This window comes from Equus asinus, chromosome 18 (genome assembly GCF_041296235.1).
Source record: "Equus asinus isolate D_3611 breed Donkey chromosome 18, EquAss-T2T_v2, whole genome shotgun sequence".
Taxonomy (NCBI): Eukaryota; Metazoa; Chordata; class Mammalia; order Perissodactyla; family Equidae; genus Equus; species Equus asinus.
In genome coordinates this window covers 41,388,424-41,407,608 of record NC_091807.1, presented here as the reverse complement: position 1 = coordinate 41,407,608, position 19,185 = coordinate 41,388,424, and the positions used below count along the sequence as shown (strand labels likewise).

The 19,185-nt window shown below is 44.6% G+C and overlaps 1 protein-coding gene across 44 annotated transcripts in view; it reads right to left on the bottom strand.

Annotated features, from left to right (window-relative positions):
- The window catches only part of PCBP3 (poly(rC) binding protein 3), a 319,960-nt gene that overhangs the window by 130,677 nt on the left and 170,098 nt on the right, over positions 1-19,185 (bottom strand). For 20 of the 44 annotated variants that reach the window (XM_070489045.1, XM_070489087.1, XM_070489066.1 and 17 more), the window contains one exon: positions 2,100-2,182. The exons of the other annotated variants lie outside the window; for them this stretch is intronic. The gene's annotated coding sequence lies outside the window, so the exon portion shown is untranslated. The remainder of the gene's footprint in view (positions 1-2,099; positions 2,183-19,185) is intronic. 44 annotated transcript variants of the gene reach the window in all.

The following is a 19,185-nucleotide window of genomic DNA, read 5'->3' as shown; positions in this document are numbered from 1 at the left end:
TGCTTCCAGGGATAGACGCCACTGTCTCAGCATACCCACTGCTGGTCCCATGGCTAGCCTGCTCCTCAGCGGAGGAGGCCCTCTATCCACCCCAGGCCCACCAGCCTTCTCCCACCTTCCCCCATAGTTCTGCTGGCCACTTCACCAACACAGAAGCCAGCTACTGTTTCTCCCACAGTCATGGAAAACTTCGCACTGTCTCCCCTAGTGCTCCTTTCTTCTTTGCAGCAAATCTCCAAACCCTCTGGCCTTGCGGCTACGTTTGCTGTTGCTCTTCTCTCCAGTGCACACCCGATTTCGTTTCTATCCCTACCAGTCCACACAAACTGCTTATGCTGCCAATGAGCTGCAGGAATCCCAGTTCTCCCTCCCCAACGGATGGCAGGGATGGAGTCAGCACTGCTGGCAGGGTCAGACAGCTCGACCCGCAACATGCCTGTCCTCTGGCCTCTGTGTCTCCCTCCTGGGTCTCTCTGGCTCAGAATCCAGCCTGTCAGGTCGGGGCAGCCAGGCCTAGTCCTTGAGTCTCTCTTTGACACTCCCTTCATGGCGCATGTGTTTCCTACATGGAATCCATACAAGTCCACACTTCCTGCCTGTCCTCTCTCCCAGGCTCCAGTCTCATCTGTCCAGCTGTGCCCTGAACAGTTGCCTGAATGTCAAAGTGTCTCACCTTAACACAACCAAAGGCCAACTACTTCCAAATCTGCTCTCTCTCCAGCCTTCGTCATCTTGCCGGAGCTGGAGATGATGCCATCTTGTCAGCCTGAAACCTTGCAGTTGTCCCTGCCTCCCTCACGGCCACTTCTACTCTGTTAGGAATTCACTGGCTCTACCTTCTAAATATCCCAAGTCTGACCAGCTCTCACTACCTCTGCAGCATCACCTCTCCCCTGGGCTCAGGGAGAGCCTCATAATTGGTCCCTACTTCCACCCTGGGTCTCCTGAGAGTCCATTCTCTACCAGAAGTCAGAGCAATTCTGCAAGAACCCAATGCCACTCAGTTCCCACTCTCCCACTCAGAGTGAAAGCTCTTAGATGCCACAGCAAGCCAACCCCTCACCCATGCCCTCGCATCCCGCTCTAGCCACACTGGCTCCTGGCTGTTCTCCAGACATCCACACCTTAAGACCCTCACACTAGCTGTTCTCTCTGCCTGGAATGCTCTTCTCCACCCATGACCTTTACTTAAATCTCACCTTCTGAGTGAGGCCAACCCTGACAGCCGTATTGATCACCGATAACTCCCAATTGTGCACATGCATGCATGAGCATCCACACATATACACACATACATGTACACACACATACACACATGTGCATGCACACACATGTACACAGATGTGCATGCCCACACCCACTCACTCTTGCTCTCCCTTTTTCTTTATCCATGGTGCTCATCACCTTTGGACTTCTTAGGTGTGCTCTACCTTTGATGGCCATCTCTGGGGACAGAGTCTGTTGGCATGGTGCTGATGGATCTGACCCAGCCCAGAACCAGGACCTGGCACAGAGCATGTGTTTGATCTGTTTAGTGAGTGAATCTGTTGAATGTGAGAGAGCAATTCAATTCTCCTAGACTCATTTCGAATTATTCCTAAAATCAGTTCTGATTCTGACACATCTCATTACCTTTACTACTTTTCTAACCTCACGAGAACCATGTATGGCCAGTGAAAGAGTTAACGTTCTGTGTGGATAAAGAATAACAGTCACCATATACTCCAGATTACATTATTGAAGAAATAGGACATTCTTTCTCATTTCGCTACAAATTACCCTATTAAAGGAAATGAACAGATGCCTCGCAGCCAAGCGAGGTTAATGGGAGTCCGGGTGCAATTCAGGGTTAAGAACCTCAAAAGAAGTGGTCAAGCAAAGGGAACAACCAGAAGTGAGGACCAGGTCCCAAGTTGGGTGGGAGAAGGGAGGGTCAAGATCCAGGTCAAGGTGGGTCAACCAACAGGCACTGAGGTCAGGTGCAGGCAGGGCACAGGTGGGCAAAGCAGACCAGGAAAGGCAGGGGTCACAGGTGAGTCATCATCTGGAACAGGATGGGGCCGAGCAGGCAGGTCACCAGCAGGGGTAGACGAGAGTACCTGGGAGTGTCTCCTTCTCCCGGCCTGTGGACGCCTGTCCTGCCAGCCCACCTGCTTCCCCCGAGGGTGAGGACACTGTCCATCTACCAAAAAGCAAGGGAAAAGTGTCACGTTACCTGATGAACTCAGCAAGCCCAATATTACGGCACGCCACGAAATCCCACTCAGCCCAGCCTTATCATTCTCACATTTGGAGATTCACAGAACACCTTGTATACCTAAAATTTGGTTTGCATCCATCAGTGATGATCAGACACGATTCCACAGGTCACAGTGCTGCTCCCTGATGAGACATTGTGCCCTTGTGTGCTCCTGTCCACTCCCCGTGCTGGCTCCCCCGACATTTCCCCATGGATGCCCCCTACTCCTCCTTGCCTCTGCTCTGGTCTACTCAAAGACCTTCACCCTTTACTTGAAGCCAGTATGACCTAAGCTACATCTCAAAGCTTCAACTGTTTAGTGTGGCTTTTGACTTACAACTTACTGTCAGAACAGCATGCACTCTCAGTTATAGCAGAAATACCTTTTAAAAAATCTGGCAACATATTTAGAAGAATCCAAGGTGCCCAGGCATGCTGCGGACCCCAGCCAAGCACCACCGTCTACTTGAATGGACCAAAGTGACTGAGGAGGAGGCCTCGCCCTGTGGACGGCCCTAAGCCACCTGGGAGGTCTTCCCTGTGGCTCTGAGTGCAGTAACCCCAGTGCCCACCAACCTCAACCCAGACACGAAGCTGCTTGGGTCTCAGGAAGCTCCTCAATGGAATTCAGGTGGCAGGAAAACATTTCTAAAAACAGATAAAATCTCAAGATCTAGTCATTATCCTAACCACACTTAATGAATTATGTTCCAGAAATAGGCAGTGGATTATGAAACCATGAAAATCTTTAAAAGGGGGAGAAACTAACAATTGTTAAGCACTTTATGATTTCCAAGCACTTCCGTATTTATTCTCCTATACCTCATATTTACCAGATTAGTAAGAAGGGATTATTACCACCATCTTTATAGAGGAGGAATGAGGCTCAGAGAGGGAGGCAGTTGTCAGAGTCCCAGGCTAGCAATTCTTAGTGGGAAGATCCAGGTCGGCCTGACCAAATCCTTCCCCAGGGGCTGCTGGCCTCTCTGGGACCCGTATGCTCTTGTGGAGCGGGCAGGAGGTATAATTCCTTCAGAGGGTGTGGGTAAACTTAGGACACGTTGCTATTTACAGCACTTTAATGACTGTTATTCTGTGTCCCTTCTATGTAGGAGCAGTAATGATGCCAGAACTTTTTCTGCTCTGCCGTGCTCTCCAAAGTGGTGGGTAAATTATAGTTCCTGACTTAAAGATGGTTCTACTTAACGATTTTTCGAGTTTATGATGGTGCAAGAGCAATGCACGTTCAGTAGAAACCATACTTGAAATTTTGAAATGTGACCTTTTCCAGGCTAGTGATATGTGTTATGATACTCTCTTGCGATGCTGGGCAGCAGCAAGCCGCAGCTCCCAGTTAGCCATGCAATCGCAACCAGGAGGGTAAACAACTGATACACCATTCTGTTTTTCACTTTCAGCACAGTGTTCAATATGTTACATGAGACATTTAAACACTATTATAAAATAAGCTTTGTGTTGGATGATTTCGCCCAACTGTAGGCTAATGTCAGTGTTCTGAGCACATCTAAGGCAGGCTAGGCTAAGCTGTGATGTTCAGTAGGTTAGGTGGATTAAATGCATTTTTGACTTAGAATATTTTCAACTTTATAGTGGGTTTATCAGGACATAAAACCTCATTGTAGGTTGAGGAAGATTGGTCCTTCATTTTGTGTTTCAGGTTTCTCAATTATTAAATAATATTAACATATCATGAGTTTAGAATAAACTTGGCAATACATGCAGATTCTTTTACTAATAACAATTATTATAATTTTTTATATATTTACTATATGTAATATATAAATTATAATATATATTTTTTATTAACAATAATAACTATTAAAACTCTTCTTGCTCTTAGGTGGTTTTCATAACTCTTCTAAACTATAGATGTTTAAATATAAAGAGTAAAAATGTAAAGAAACAATGAAAAATAAGGCTGTCTCCTACTATTTCTGAGCTCACAGTCACTGCTGTGTCCATCCAGAAATATTCTATGCATGTGGGAGTAAAATGCACATGCCTTGTTCTACAACTGGCATGTTATTCTTTACCATCAATACATCTTAGAATTTTTTTGAATCAGCACATTCAGAGGTACCTCACATGAGAAGTGAAATACTGGACATTTTTAATTTCAGAGAAGTAAACAAAATGTTTTCCATACAGGTCTCTGCAAATTATATCCCCATCAAATTCATGAGTGATATTTCTCCAGCCAGTACATATAAGATTAACTCTCAAACATTTTGATCTTTGACAAATGGAGAGGTGAAATATGTTACCTCATCAGTTTAATTGTTTAAGACTTTAAAACTGTAAACATCTTTAGTGAGGCTGAGCTCTTTTTTATGTTTACTGAATAGCTTTACTTCCTGTGTGTGTGAAAGGCCTGCTAGTGGCCTTTGTCCATTAAGCAGAAGAATTGATGACTCACCAAGGATAGTGTGGGTATTACCATATTTACACCCTCCCCCACTACCCAGTGTGAGTCCTTATCTAGCTATTCACGGTTCTCTGACTGATAATCTCTGAATGATGTTCGTAAATCCCTATGCATTGACTGACTGGCCTGAAAGAGCATGAAGTGTACAGATTGCACCCCAGCCCTCTCTGCTCGCTCACACCCTCACAGGCCTCCTCCATCACTATTATGTATACCACTGCTGCTACCTTGTGAGGTCACTGTTCTTGACACCTCCCTGTACACTGTGCATTTGGGTCCCCCACCAGTCGTTCTCTGACCTTTCACCCCCTTACTCCATTGCTTTGTCTAGAGTCTGGTTCCATCTTCATGGGGCTCTTTCAGCAAGGGCATAGGAACACCACTTTTCCCTAAGTCCTCACATGTTTAAAAATGTATTATTGAGAAAATTTTTTTCCTAAAGATTTTGTATACTTCGTTACACTTCTGTCTAGCATGAAAATTGCTGCAGAAACATCTGAGGCCAGCCTGGTGGCTCTCCCTTACAAATTACATAGACATAAATTGAGAAAAGCACTTCACAAAAGAAGAGATCCAAATGGTCAACAAGCACATGAAAAGATACTCAATCTCATTAGTAATTAAAGATAGGAAAATTAAAACCAAAGACAGATGTAAATACACACCCCCTGGACTTCCTAAAATATAACACTCTGGCAATACCTTGCCAAGTGCTGGCAAAAACGAGGAGTAATGGGAACCCTTACACACGTTCCAGTCACTTAGGCTATTATTTTGTTCTAAAAAACCTTCTATTAGACAGGAAAAACATGTATCCACTAATTGTAATGGAAAAATTATGATGTGCTCAATCCCAACCAAAGATAACCAAACAATTTTCAGAAAAGTATATCAATTGGACAGTGAAAAAACAAAAGTAAAAAATAATTCAAAAGCAAATAAGTACAGTTTGCACTTGCACAAAATAAGATAAAAGGAAGGCTAACAGTATGTGCCAGAGGAGGGGGACGGGACTTGCCAAGGGTGCTGCTTGGAGGAGAACAATGCAAGAGGTCACTCTTTGGAAAATACAATCTTATTTCTGCACCATTTCCTTCAGCAATATATAAACCTTTTTAAGGCTCATGGCTATTTTGCACTCCGAGGGCATATACAAACAGAGTTACAGCACAGCAAGACACCACTAGGACAAAATGATGGCTAGGCATGAGGAGACTTTGCGACACATGGAAATAGACTCACAACAGAACACAACACAGTGTGACAGGAGATGCTACCTATGTGGTCTCTCACACAAGATGTACCCACGCAAACTGCTGGGTGTTCACTCAAATATTGTACACAGAGACACTTGTTCCATATTTTCTGGTGGAAAAGGTTATATCAAGAAATTGGTGAGTGTCCCTATTTTGAAACCATAATGCTACAATATCACTCCATATAGTTTATTTGTATTTGGGTAAACAGGGCATTGTACGGAGGGGGAAAAAAAGAAGTTGCTCTCTAAAATTTGGTGTAATTTTGAAGAGAAATTAAGGAGAAAAGTGGTTGCCTGAACAGTCATTACATGAGGTAAGTCTGTGTTTTGCTGGTATGAATAGAAACTATATGAGAAAAACAGAATGGCATCAGCTAGCAAAGCAGAAGACGTGCATCAGCGATGGTGCAGCAATTTCACTCAGAGATGCATGCCACAGCGAAGCATGTGCACACAGGGACCTTGAGACATGGGCCAGATGCAGACTGTGGCTCCTGTGAGAGCAATGGGCCATCTTTAATCTGGTTGCTTTTAAGATTTTCTTTGTCTCTATTTTTCCAGTCAAACCATGACATGCCTCGATTCAACTAGTTTGTTTTGCTTATTCGTTGGCTTGATTTTTTATTTATTCATTTCAGAGTAGGCTGTTTCATGAACCTAGCATGGATATCTTTCAATGCCTTGGAAAAATCCATGGCCTTTATCTCTTCAAATATTTTTCTGAATCCCCTGCCTGGGGCACTCATTGTGTTACATTAGACCTTTAGGCTCTGCCCCACGGGTCTCTTACACTCTATTGTGTATTATCCTGTTCTCTGTTCTCTTGTGCTTCAGTGTGGATACACTGCAATGAATTGCTGCCCAATTCACTTACACCTGTTTTCTGTTGTGTCCAGTCTTCTGATACATGCATCCAGTGAAATATTCATTCCAAATCCTATATTCTTCAATTCTAGAATGTAGATATGATTCTTTTTATAGATTACGATTTCACTTGAAACCTCCATTTTTTCATATATTTTTACATCTTTTCTCTATTTTTAAAAACATATTAATCTTAGTTATTTTACAGTTCTTATCTGGTAGTGTGATTATATAAGTCACCTGTGGGTCTATTTCTCATCCGTTTTATCTCTTATTTTTCGCTCATTGGTCCTGTTTTTAGCATGCTTCAAAATTTTTCACTAGATACTGGACATTTTGGTTGAAAATAATTTAGCCCCTGGATCTTGCTCCAAAAAGGAGTGCTGCTATCTTTTTGTCAAAAAAAAAAAAAAAAAACCCAGCTTTGAGCTATAACTGACATATAATAAAATGTACATATTTTAAGTGTACACATTGAAATGTTTTATCATACATACATGTGCATGAAACCATCACCACAATCAAGATAATGAATAGACACACCCCAAATGTTTCCTGTGGTCATCTGTCATCCCTTCCTCTCTCTCCTCTGCACCAACTCCCTGACCTCAAGCAACCACTAACTTGCTTTCTGACACTACAGAATTTGTTTTCTCTAGAAGTTTATATAAATGAAATCATACAGTACACATACTTTTTGGTCTGGCTACTTTTACTCAGCATAATTGTTTTGAGAATCCCCAGTGTCATTGTGTGTATCATATACCACAATTTGTGTACTCATTCATTTATGGATAGACATTTGGGATGTTTCCAGTATTTTAGCTATTAAAAACAAATTGCTGCAAACATTTCTGTTCAAAGCTTTGTATGGACATATGCTTTCTTTACTCTTGGGTAAACACTTAAGAGTGGGATGGCCGGTGGGTGTGTATTTAATTAGCTTTTTGGTTTAATTGCCAAAATGTTTTCCAAAGTAATCATACGTTTTTACATTCCCACAAGCAGTACGAAATGGTCTCCATCCTTGGCATGACGGGCTATACCAATTGGTATCTCATTATGAATTTAATGTGCATTTCCCTAATGAACAATGATGCTGAGTATCTATTCATGTACTCATTTGCCATCCACATATTTTCTTTGGTGAAGTGGATGTTCAAATTTTTTGGTCAGGAGCTGGTCCCATGGCTGAGCAGTTAAGTTCGCACATTCTGCTTCAGCTGCCCGGTGTTTTACCAGTTCAGATCCGGGCACGGACCTAGCACCACTCATCAGGCCATGATGAGGCAGCTCCCCACATAGCAGACCCAGAAGGACCTACAACTAGAATATACAACTATGTACTGGGGGGCTTCGGGGAGAAGAAGGAAAATAAAAAGGAAGATTGGAAACAGATGTTAGCTCAGGTGTCAATCTTAAAAAAAAAAAATAAATGAATCTTTTGGTCATTTTTAATTATGTTGCTGGTTACCTTAGCATTGCATTTTAAGAGTTCCTTATACATTCCAGACACATTAGATTTGCAAATGTTTTTCTCTCAGTCTGTGGCTTGTCTTTCCATTCTCTTAACAATGACTTTTGGAGAGTAGAAAATTTTGAAATTTTTTAATTTAATGAAGTCCAATTTATAAATTTGTTTCTTTTATGGATAATGCTTTTAATGTCATAACTAAGAAAACTTTGCCTAATGCAAAGTCACAAAGAATGTCTTATGCTTTCTTCTCAATGTTTTATGGTTTTGTGTTTTATATTTAGATTTCTGATCTACTTTAAGCTAATTTTTATATATGATGGGAGATATGGATCAAAGGTCGTATTTTCTTCTTTATCTGCATCTGAATGTACAATTACTCCAGCATCATTTTTTGACAAGACTATCCCTTTTTGGCTAAATTGCCTTAGCACTGTTGTTCAAAACTAATTGTCTATATATGTGTAAGTCTATTTCTGGACTCTATTCTGATCCACAGATCTACTTGTCTGTCTTAACACCAGTATTGCACTGTCTTGATTACCACAGCTTATAATAAGTCATGAAATCAAGTAGTGTTAGCTGTCAAGTTTCTACCAAAAAAACCTTGCTAGAATTCTGATTGGGAGCCCACTGAATCCATAGACCAATTTGAGGAGAATTAACGTCTTAACAATATTGAGTCTTCTGAACCATGAGCATGGTATAATTTCTCCACTTACTTACGTCTTCAATAATTCCTCCTGTCAATGTTTTGTTATTGAAAACATTTTTTTCAATTTCTAATTATTTGTTGCTAGTATAGAGAAATACAATTGATTTTTGTATCTTGCATCCTATAACCTTGCTAAACTCATTTATTCCGGCAGCCTTCTTTTGATTCTGTAGGACATTCTACATAGACAAAATGTTGACTTAGAATAAAGACAGTTTTTACTTCTTCCTTTCCAATTTCAATGCCTTTTGTTTCTTAACGAACTTGCTAGAACCTTCTGGAAAATATTTAATAGAAGAGGCAAGAGCATGTTTCCTTGCCTTATTCCTGAAGGTAGGGGGAAAGCATTCAGTCTTTCAACATTAATATGATGTTAGCTGTGGGTTTGCCATAGATGCCATTCATCTCAGAAGGTTTCATCTATTACTAGTTTCCCGAAAGGTTTTACCCAGAATGGATGTTAAAATTCGTCAAATGCTTTGGCTGCATATACTGCAATGGTATTGTTTTTTGTTTTTAGTCTGTTAATATGGTGAATTATATTGATTAATTTTAGAATGTAAAAGATACTTTGCATTCCTAGGATAAACCCCAATTACTTTTTCTATACTTTGTATTCAATTTGCTAAAACTTTGTTAAGCTTTCACGTACGTTCATGAGGAATATTTGTCTATGGTTTCCTTTTCTTCTAATGTCTTTGCCTGGTTTTATTATTAGGGTAATGCTGGACTCAGAATGACTTAAGAAGTATCCCCTACTTTTCAATTTTCTAGAAGAGTTTATATAGAATTGGCATTATTTCTTCCTTAAATATTTGATAAAATTCACTACTAAAGCCATTTGGGCCTGGAGGCTTTTCTTGGGGAAGAGGAGGAGGAGGTTTTCAGCGCAAATTCAATTTTAAAATATATACAGGACTATTAGGGTAATCGATCTCTACTTGAGTTAGCTTTGGTACTTTCTTTCAAAAAAATGTGCACATTGCATCTAGGTTATTGAACACATTGGCATAGGGTTGACCATGACATATCCATTTTTTCCTATGTCTGGCTAGAGGTTTATCAATTTTACTGATTTTCTCCAAGAACCACCATTTGCTTTCACTGATTTTCTCTACTGTTACCTCTAGTTTATATTTCATTGAATTCTGTTTTGATTGCAACTATTTCCCTTATTCTGCTTACTTAAATTTAATCTTCTTTTTCTGTCCTTAAGGTGGAAGCCAAAGTCACTAATTTGAGACATTTCTTCTTTACTTATTGGTATTTAGTGCTATAAGTTTTCCTTTACATGTTGCTTTAGCTGCATCCCAAATATTTTGATATGTCGTGCTTTCATTTTCATTCATTTCAAAACAAATTTGCTCTGAGCCTGACTACGCTGGGTGCATGCTGTGCTAATAATGGTTGTGGTATGGCCACTCTTCCAGTGACACTTGCCCCCCCTCCCCACCTTATTTGGGACAATATGCTGCTCAGAAAGTTCTCAAAACAGACATTTACTTTTTAGCCACCCACCACATGACACTGCTAATTAAGTTACAGTCGACCAAGATCTCTAAGTCTTTATTGAATACTCACCATGTGCTTCAAATAAAATTTTAGTGAATTCACTGAACAGGTCACCTATGGGACCTTGTGTGGAATATTAGTTAGCCCATCATCATGGCCTCAAAATATATCATCTATTGGACATGAACATGGGAAAGGCTTAATGTTACAAAATCCAAAGCCTGGTTCAAGGCAACAAGAGCAGTAATTCATGAAGAAGGGGCAATTCTGTCAATGGACAGTGATGGACCCCTAGCTGAGCAAGAGGGAAGAGCAAGCACTTTGAGCCAGGACATGAGGGCTGGTGAAGGAAGGCTGTGGCCCAAGCACACGCATTTTACTCTCCATCTCCCAAATTTCCAGTAAGTCCAGCAAAGAAATAAGGAAATGAACCACTCACAGCCACAAATGTGGCCTTTCTGCAAGCTCTCATGTGATGGCATGGATGGCTAGGAGTCTTGAGGACCCTGTGAAGTCCTTCCAGAAAGGCAGTGTGCCATGGAGACAGAGGGCAGGGAGACACTGGTCCCAGCCAAATGGGGTGCCACATAGGAATCATAGGCCATGAAGTCTCCTCTCAACATTCTATGGGCTGCTGGTTCCCAAAGAAGTGACGTGACACTCAGCCTAATGAACAGTCACCCAGCTCAAAGTCCAAGGACCCAGAGAGGACCCAGGCGAGAGAGAAGGGGCCTCACAGAATATGTCCACACACCTTGGGGCACAGATAATACAGGACTGTCTTCTCCTTCAGGGAGGAGCAAACAGAAAGAAACACAGAAGCCATAAAAAAAAATCCTGCCACAGAAAGAAAACACAGCAGGAGGTAGAAGAACATGTGTTCAGAAATATGTACAAAAAGAAACATGAGTGATTTTAGTCAGCAGCCTGACATGTGCTTTCAGAGATAGAAAGAAAACAAAAACTTATGAAACAAGAGATTAAAAAACTGTAGGATGGCAGTCTAAAAGGAAAGGGAAATAAGAATATCAAGAAACAAAGTTATAATAGAATTTAAAATTGCTTTAGACAAAGCAAAGTCTAGTCAAAGTGTGAAGAAAAAGGATCCTTTAGAACCTGAGGAGAACTTTTGACCAGGCTGAAGCAGAGCCAGGCTGACATATATTCCACTTGGGTGCTAGTATTTTCTAGCATTTTAGAGAAGTTACCAGAATCATCCAAATGCCAGTTCCCTCAGTTGAAGGGAATGCAACAGCTGCCTCGGTAGGTGGGTACAAGGATTAGACTCACCAACGCAAACAGACCAGCACACCCCGGAGGACTCAGAACCAGCCCTTCACACAGCGAGCAGTGCCCTCAACAGGTCCAACCCAGCAGTTCATCACCAACACATGCACACCCACACCTCCACTGTCACCTGAACTCCAGGGATAGGTCTGGGAGGGCCAGCTCCCACCCTGAGGAATAGGTCTGACAACAATCTCTCAATGGTGGAAACACACTTCCACTTGAGTCAAATCACAGAATAATGCAGGCAAGCACTGTGGGAAAGGCACCCACTGGTCCCTGTGCCCCCAGCACCTTGTGGGCCCTGGAACTCAGCAGGGCCATAGCAAGTGAGTGACCACAAGGAGCAAGTGGGAGACAAATGACGGAGGGAGGCAGACTGTGCCTGTCAGTCACGTGGCTGGGCCTGCAGGACGTCAAGAAAAGCCTAGAACGCTGTTACTGCTAATAATTCCCCTGAACTTGAGAGGCAGAGGCACTGTCTTCTGGAACAGGCTGCGCATGCTGCCTCTTGCAGATCTGTGCTCACACATAATGGGGCACTGGTGTTTGCACAATGGGGCATTGGTGTTCTGATGCCCTGGCTCAGATGGAGCGGCAGTGGTGGCCCCCTGTGGATGAGGAGGCCAAGGCATAGAGGGGCGACAGCAGACCATGTACCTGACAGCGAGAGGTGCCAGGGTGGCCCAGGTCCTTCCAGTGCACTTCTGCCTGCTCCTCGCCACCAGGCAATGCAATAAAGTTTCCAGGAGGTAAAACTACCAGCCTCTCATGCAATGCGCCCATAAACAGGAGTGTTCTGAGCAGTCTTCAACGTTTTCTTTGCTAAACAAATTTAGGTCTCCACAAGTTATAAAGAAAAGTCGTGCTGATGTATTATACTAAATCAAGTTGAATTACCAGGAAACTATCACACAAGAATGTGATAATGATATACTGGAAAATCTGAATAAATCTCCCTTCAAATGTATCTGCTTTGCCACCCATAAAAAATCATGATTATATCCCACAGTCTGATGCTAAGTAACAAGAATTCTGCTAATGATTTTCACTGTATAATTGAAATGCCTTCAGCAATTCACTGTAAGCGAAAGCAAAGTCAAGTAACCCAATATTCTAAAAGTGAGAGTCTCCAGTGGCAGAAATCTTCATCTTGTTGAAGCGTTTTCTTTGCTGTGGAATATGAGGGTGGCTCTGAGGGGAGCGACAACGAAGGCTGGTCAAGCATCGCTCATGGCAGAGCTCGGCCTCTGCCAGGGCCATGGCAGACCACACACAGAGGGTAAGCCCATGGCCCAGGGGTCTCCCCCTTAAAGAGGTGAGAAGACAATTCCACCAGGATGAATGTCAGGGAGCAGACAGAACCTGGCACTTCTTGGCAAGCAAGGACACTGGTTGTGGGTCTGGCCAACCAGGTAGCAGCAGGGACTAAAAATGACGGCACCTTATCAAACAACTGAATGAAAATCAAAACCCAGAGAGCTCATTTCAACCCCTGAGACCCCAAGCTCTTACTCACATTGCTCGTGCCTCAGATGGCCCTCCCCTCTGCCTGTGCCTGAAAAGACACAGACACCCCTCCTCTCTGAGCCCCTGTCAATGGCCCATCTCACTGCTCCAGCCTGCAGGGTGCCCAGCCAGGGACCGACACACATGCCAGGGCAGCTGCAGGGGCCTAGCAAAGACCTCCCAACAGGTCAACAGTGACCTGCCTCTGTCAGCAGAGGGCTGTCTTATCCTGAGCACATCCTCCAGCTCCCCACTCACTAGGCCCTTCACTTATTAAAATGGGGCTAAAAGAGTGCCACCTTGGGAACGGAAAATGGTGCAGTTGCTGTGGAAAAAGTCTGGCAGTTCCTCAGTAAGTTAAACATTTAATTACCACATGACCCAGCAATTCTGCTCCTGGGGATATACCCAGAAGAAGTGGAAACAGGTGTTCAAACAAAAACTTGTACAAGGACATTCATGGCAGCACTAGCCACAATGCCGAAAGGTAGAAGAAACCCTAATGTCCTTCAACAGGTGAATGGATAAACACATTGTGGCCTATCCACACAATCCTAAAAAGGAATGAAATTCTGATACATGCAACAATATGGGAAAGCCCCCAAAACACGCTAAGTGAAAGAAGCAAGAGCCAAAAGGCCATAGCACGTATGATTCCTTCATATGCAATGTCTAGAACAGGCAAATCTGGAGGCAGAATGCAGACTGGTAGCCAGGGGCTGGAGGCAGAGTTGGGAGTGACTGCTTAACAGGTAAAGGGTTTTATTTTGGAGTAATGAAAAGTTTTTGGAACTACATAGACATGGTAGCTGTATGACACTGCGAAATAATCAATGCCACTGTACATTTCAAAATGGTTAATTTTAGGTTATATGAATTAAGCCTTAACAAAGAAAAGGAAAAAAGTGACCACCTCAGAGTTGCTGTTAGGATCAAAAGTAAGTATATGTCAACGTGTATGTGTGTGTGGACAGATGATAGAGACGGAGGGAGGGAGGGAGGGAGATGAGTGTATATACACATGCATATATATGTCAACGTGTGTGTGTGTAGACAGATGACAGGGAGGGAGGTGAGGGTATATACATACATGTCAACATGTGTGTGTGTATGTAGACAGATGACATGGAGGGACGTGAGTGTATATACATATTTTTTTTCTTTCTAAACAGTGCCTGACACATGATAGTAATACTTTTCTTGCTCTTGTGTTTGTTGTTCATGCTAATTATGTGTTGGCCTTCCCATTTGGTTTAAAAAAGCAAAAGAATCAGCACTAAATAATCCACAACTCCATGAGCCCCTGAGGCCTGCAGGGGCAAGGAGATGCTCTCAGGTTGGGCAGTACCCAGGCAACCTTCAGGCGGAAGGAAGTCAGCTGCCCCCATCACACCTTTTCAATGACAATAGCTGTTTATATCTGCTGGGACTGCACTCAGCTGCATGTTGCTCTCCCATAAATGTAGCCATTATGTACATAACACATGGTGTCTTGGTCAGCTCAGGCTGCCTTAACAAAATACCACAGACTGGGCGGCATGAACAACAGACACTTATTTCTCATGGTTCTGGAGGCTGGAAGTCCAAGATCAGGGTGCCAGCTCAGTAGCTTCTCAGTAGGTGAGAGCTCCCTTCCTGGTTTGCAGACAGCCACTTTCTTGCTGTGCCCTCAAATGAGGAGAGAGAGCGCTCTGGTGTCTCTTGCTCTTCTTATAAGGCCACAGTCCTGTCGGATTAGGGATCACCCTCAGGACCTCATTTAACCTTAATTATTTCTTTAAAGGCCCTATCTCCAGATTCAGTACACGGAAGGGTAGGGCTTCAACATGTGAAATTGGGGAGACACACTTCAGTCCACAGCACATGGTTTCTGAGGAGGAGGAGAAAATTGGTTCCACAGTGAGAAGCATGAACAAATCAAGTGCATCATTAAGACTCCAGAGGGCTGCCTGCACAGCAGTGCTTCACAGGGCCCACTAGAGGTTCTTACTGCACCACCCTCCTCAGCCTCGGCTATAAAACTACAGCAGTGCCGCCTGGACCGCCGTGTCAGTGTTCTGAAGAGATGAAAACATGGGGGTGAGCCATTTTAAGGGTGCCCGTGGCATTTCCTAATTTAAAAAGCATAATAACCTACATCCAACATTATTCACCACTACTGCTAGCATGCTTACCCTTCACCCAAGTCTCCATGAGGCTTTCTGAAAGCATTCAATTGGAACATTATTCTTCAGCACAGTTATTAGACTGAACATAATCTGAGCCTTTCTCATTCTCAGTGATATGAAGGAAAAGAATCACCAAGTCTTATTCAGAATGAAAGACTAGTTTATTTTCTCTGTTAAGCGTCATCCCCAGTTACTTTGGCGAAAGTCAGTGGTCCCCATGGAAGTCCCCAGAATGCAAGGCTGAAGCTGTGCCTGGGCCAGAATTGAGCAAGTCCCTCCACTGACCAGTACAGACACGGGAGCCCTGTGACAGCTCAGTAACCAAAGAGCTATGTCATGAAGCCCTCACCAGGCCCAGCAGCTCATCGGAGCCTCCAAGGTCTGATGGGCCAGGCCGCCCTCTCGCTGGGACAGCACAGCGACAGCTCTTGAGGGTTGACTTGGTTTTCACCTGAGCATTTTCCCCTACTTATTTGTGCTGTCCTCTTATTTCAAGCTGTTGTTTCTATCAACTTCAGGAACATAATTTTTCTAAAACAAAAAATCTGGTCACATTGTTCCCTGCTTTACACCAGCCAAAGGGTTGCCCTGTCCTGGGGATGCGGCTGTGGCTCTGGAAGGGTCTCCTGGCTTCTGGCTCCGCACCCCACCCCCAACGGGACCTAGCAAGCCTAGGTGGTCACCACAGTGTGCAGTTGCCTAGCCCACAAGGGCATCATCTCACACTGCTCTGTCCACCTGGAGCAGGCACCCCACCTCCCACTGCCCTCAAAGAGCTGCCACCTCCAACTCAATAGCTCCACTCTGAGGGTGGACCCAGTGCTGGGCACCCAAGGGGTGGACCCAGCGCCATGAGGCATCTCAGACCCAGGCAAACTAAGTTGAGGTCAGACTTAGCCTTAAAAATAGAGAAATAATTAAGATGGCTCCACCAAAAAGATTAGGGCTCAGGCTGTTCCCAGAAGTGACAGAGACTCTCCAAGGCAAGGGCCATTCTGGATCAGGGCTGGGGGCATGTGTTAGAAGTGTGTGTGTGCGTGTGCATGTGTGTGCATGCGAGGGACACACATGGATCTCCATACACACTCCTGTCTGATTTCATATACATGATACCAAGCACACACACTTATTTCCTGTTGGCATCTGGAAACTTGTCTAAATCTCTAACGCTCATCAACTCACTAAATGCACATAAAATTTGCACATTAAATGTTTGCCTTAATTTTTCTTTAAAAAGGAATCCTACAAGATGACAAGAGGTTGCTCTGGCTGTACAAGTAGCTGCTCCCTGAATCCAAGCACCAGCCCCTGCGGGAGTCACTGTCATGTCTCCCTCTCCCAGACAAGAACACCGGGCACTGGGAGGATGCCCATGGGTCAAGGTCACCCAGGAAACACGTGGGGAAGCTGGCATTCAAACTGAGGGAATTGGCCCAAGGTTAACCACTAACTAGACAGGAACTAATAATAGCTCCATTCACCTAGTCAGCAGTGCCCTGGATATGCTCAGCATTCATCTCAACCAACAACCTGGGCGGAACACCAAGACCTAGGCCAGGCCCGTGACACAGGGCACAAAGGCGGGCACACAGAGCACCAGAACACTTCCAGGAGGGGAGAGCCACCCCACGCGCCCCACGTGCTATGCATGGGGTGGCTCTCCTTGAAGCAAGCCAGGCCCTAAGAGGGCTCAGGAGAGACTCACATATTCTATTTGGGAGTTGTTCCTGTGATGACAGTGGCCCTGGGCCCCAAAGGGAAGGACCAGCACTGAAGGCAATTTGTGGGCCAGGTTCTGAGCCAGGCATCTGCCTGCACTGCCTGATCACTCCCCACAGCCCCAGGGGTGGGCAATAACCAACCCACTAACCGACCGGCCAACTAGTGGCTTGGAGAGACTAAGAAAGTTGTTGGCAGTCACATGTGGTTGGTGCAGGGGCCCATTCAAACCACTCCCCACTCACTGACCCAGACCTGACCCTGGCCACAGTGAGCTCAGCGTGAGTCGGTACAGGAGAAACGCCTATAGAGAGGGCACAGGCACCTCCAGCTTTTCCCCAAAACCCAGGCAAGAAAGGCTGCTGCCCTGCAGACCAAGTCTCCCCGGGAAAGGACCCCTGAGGGCTTTCTAAAGCAGCAAGGCAGGACAAGAAGCAGGAGGAAGGCCCTAACCTGCCCAAGTCCTTGGCTCCCTTGGGGAGCTTCCGGGACAGGTCAGCACTGGGCCTGCTATGCCCATGATCCTGCAGGTCCCTGGACCAGGCTCTCCTCGAAGGTCCTCAGGCACGCGCCACATATGTGGAGGAGGTGCTCCAGGCAAGCCAGGCCACGTCCACGGAGAGCAGAGAGTGGACACCCTGCCCAACTGCCCTGGGCTTCCACAGCGACCCCTCCCGCGCAGCTCCAAGCCTCTGGGACCCCTGTCACAGTCAATGAGGCCAAACTCCCCCCACATCCTGCCTTCCCAGAGCACAGCATCTCTGACACAGCCCCATCCAGCTCCCAGGCAGCTCACATCTGTCTCCACACTCTAATTATCACTTAACAAACACAGAACGATGACACCACTCTCTCGCTCGCCAGAATGTGGCAAACAGAAACGAACATTTTAAAGCTCACTTTTAAGTTCTATGACTGTGTTTAAATTAAAAGCACGAGAACACCCTTGAGGTGGCTGACTCCATGTTGCCCACGTGTACTCCTAACCACATCTGCCTGCTCCCTGCCAGAAAACTGTCTGAGGGCTCCTCATCAGCCGGGGCACATCCATGTCCAGTAGAAGCTGCTCCGTGAGCACCCTGCCTCCCCTACAGCTGGGTTTCTGAGAGGGGCTTCATGAGGGCAGCAAGATGAACTCAAATGGTCAGAAACAGGGTAGGAAAAACCCGTACCCCATATACAGCAGTAACTAGTAGACAGCAGCTGGTTTTGCTATAGCATAACCGTATTTGTGAAACTCTGTAGAGCAGAAACAATTACTTCAATAAGAAAAAAAAGGGAGAAGGCTTACGAACTAGTTCCATAAAGCTATTTTTCCGCAGATATTTCAATAATCCAGAGCATTAGACACATTAGATGATTAGAAGCTAAACTGGTTGGTTGGTTGATGCAGACAAAAATCAAGCCTAACTATTAGTGAGCAAATCCTGAGCAAAGTGTGACCAAAGTTCATAGTGATCAAACTCAGGCTTCCAGGAGCATGATAGACAGGAGAGAAGAGGGTGCACATCCTCTGAGAAGCCATGCAGGAGAATAAAAGGTGACTGTGTTTGATAGAAGTGTCCCATGCAAACAGCTAGGTGCCCACAGTAGCACGTGTAGAGCAAATCACATGCCCCACGGGCTAGCAGACTGATGAGGTTTCCACGGTCAGAAGTGCCACCGCAGGAAGGTGTGCAGGTGGGCCAGTGTGCAGGTGGTGAACAGGAGGCCCTCCCACAGCCCTCTGCTCTCGCATCACGAAGACCACTGAGGCCCGACCTCAGTCACACCTTTGCATCTGGGAACGCCCTTCTCCCTTCTACTCCTCTTCCCTGACAGGAATTCAACCAAGCAGATTCTCTGCAGTTAATTCTGCCGCCCTCTACCTATTTGTCTTTCGAATACTTGATGCAGTGAGAATTTGGAGGAAGAAAGGAAAGAAGAGCAAAAACAAGAGGAAAACAGTAACAAAATCCATGTCCAGACTGCCCTCTCTGGCGGCTCACCCACAA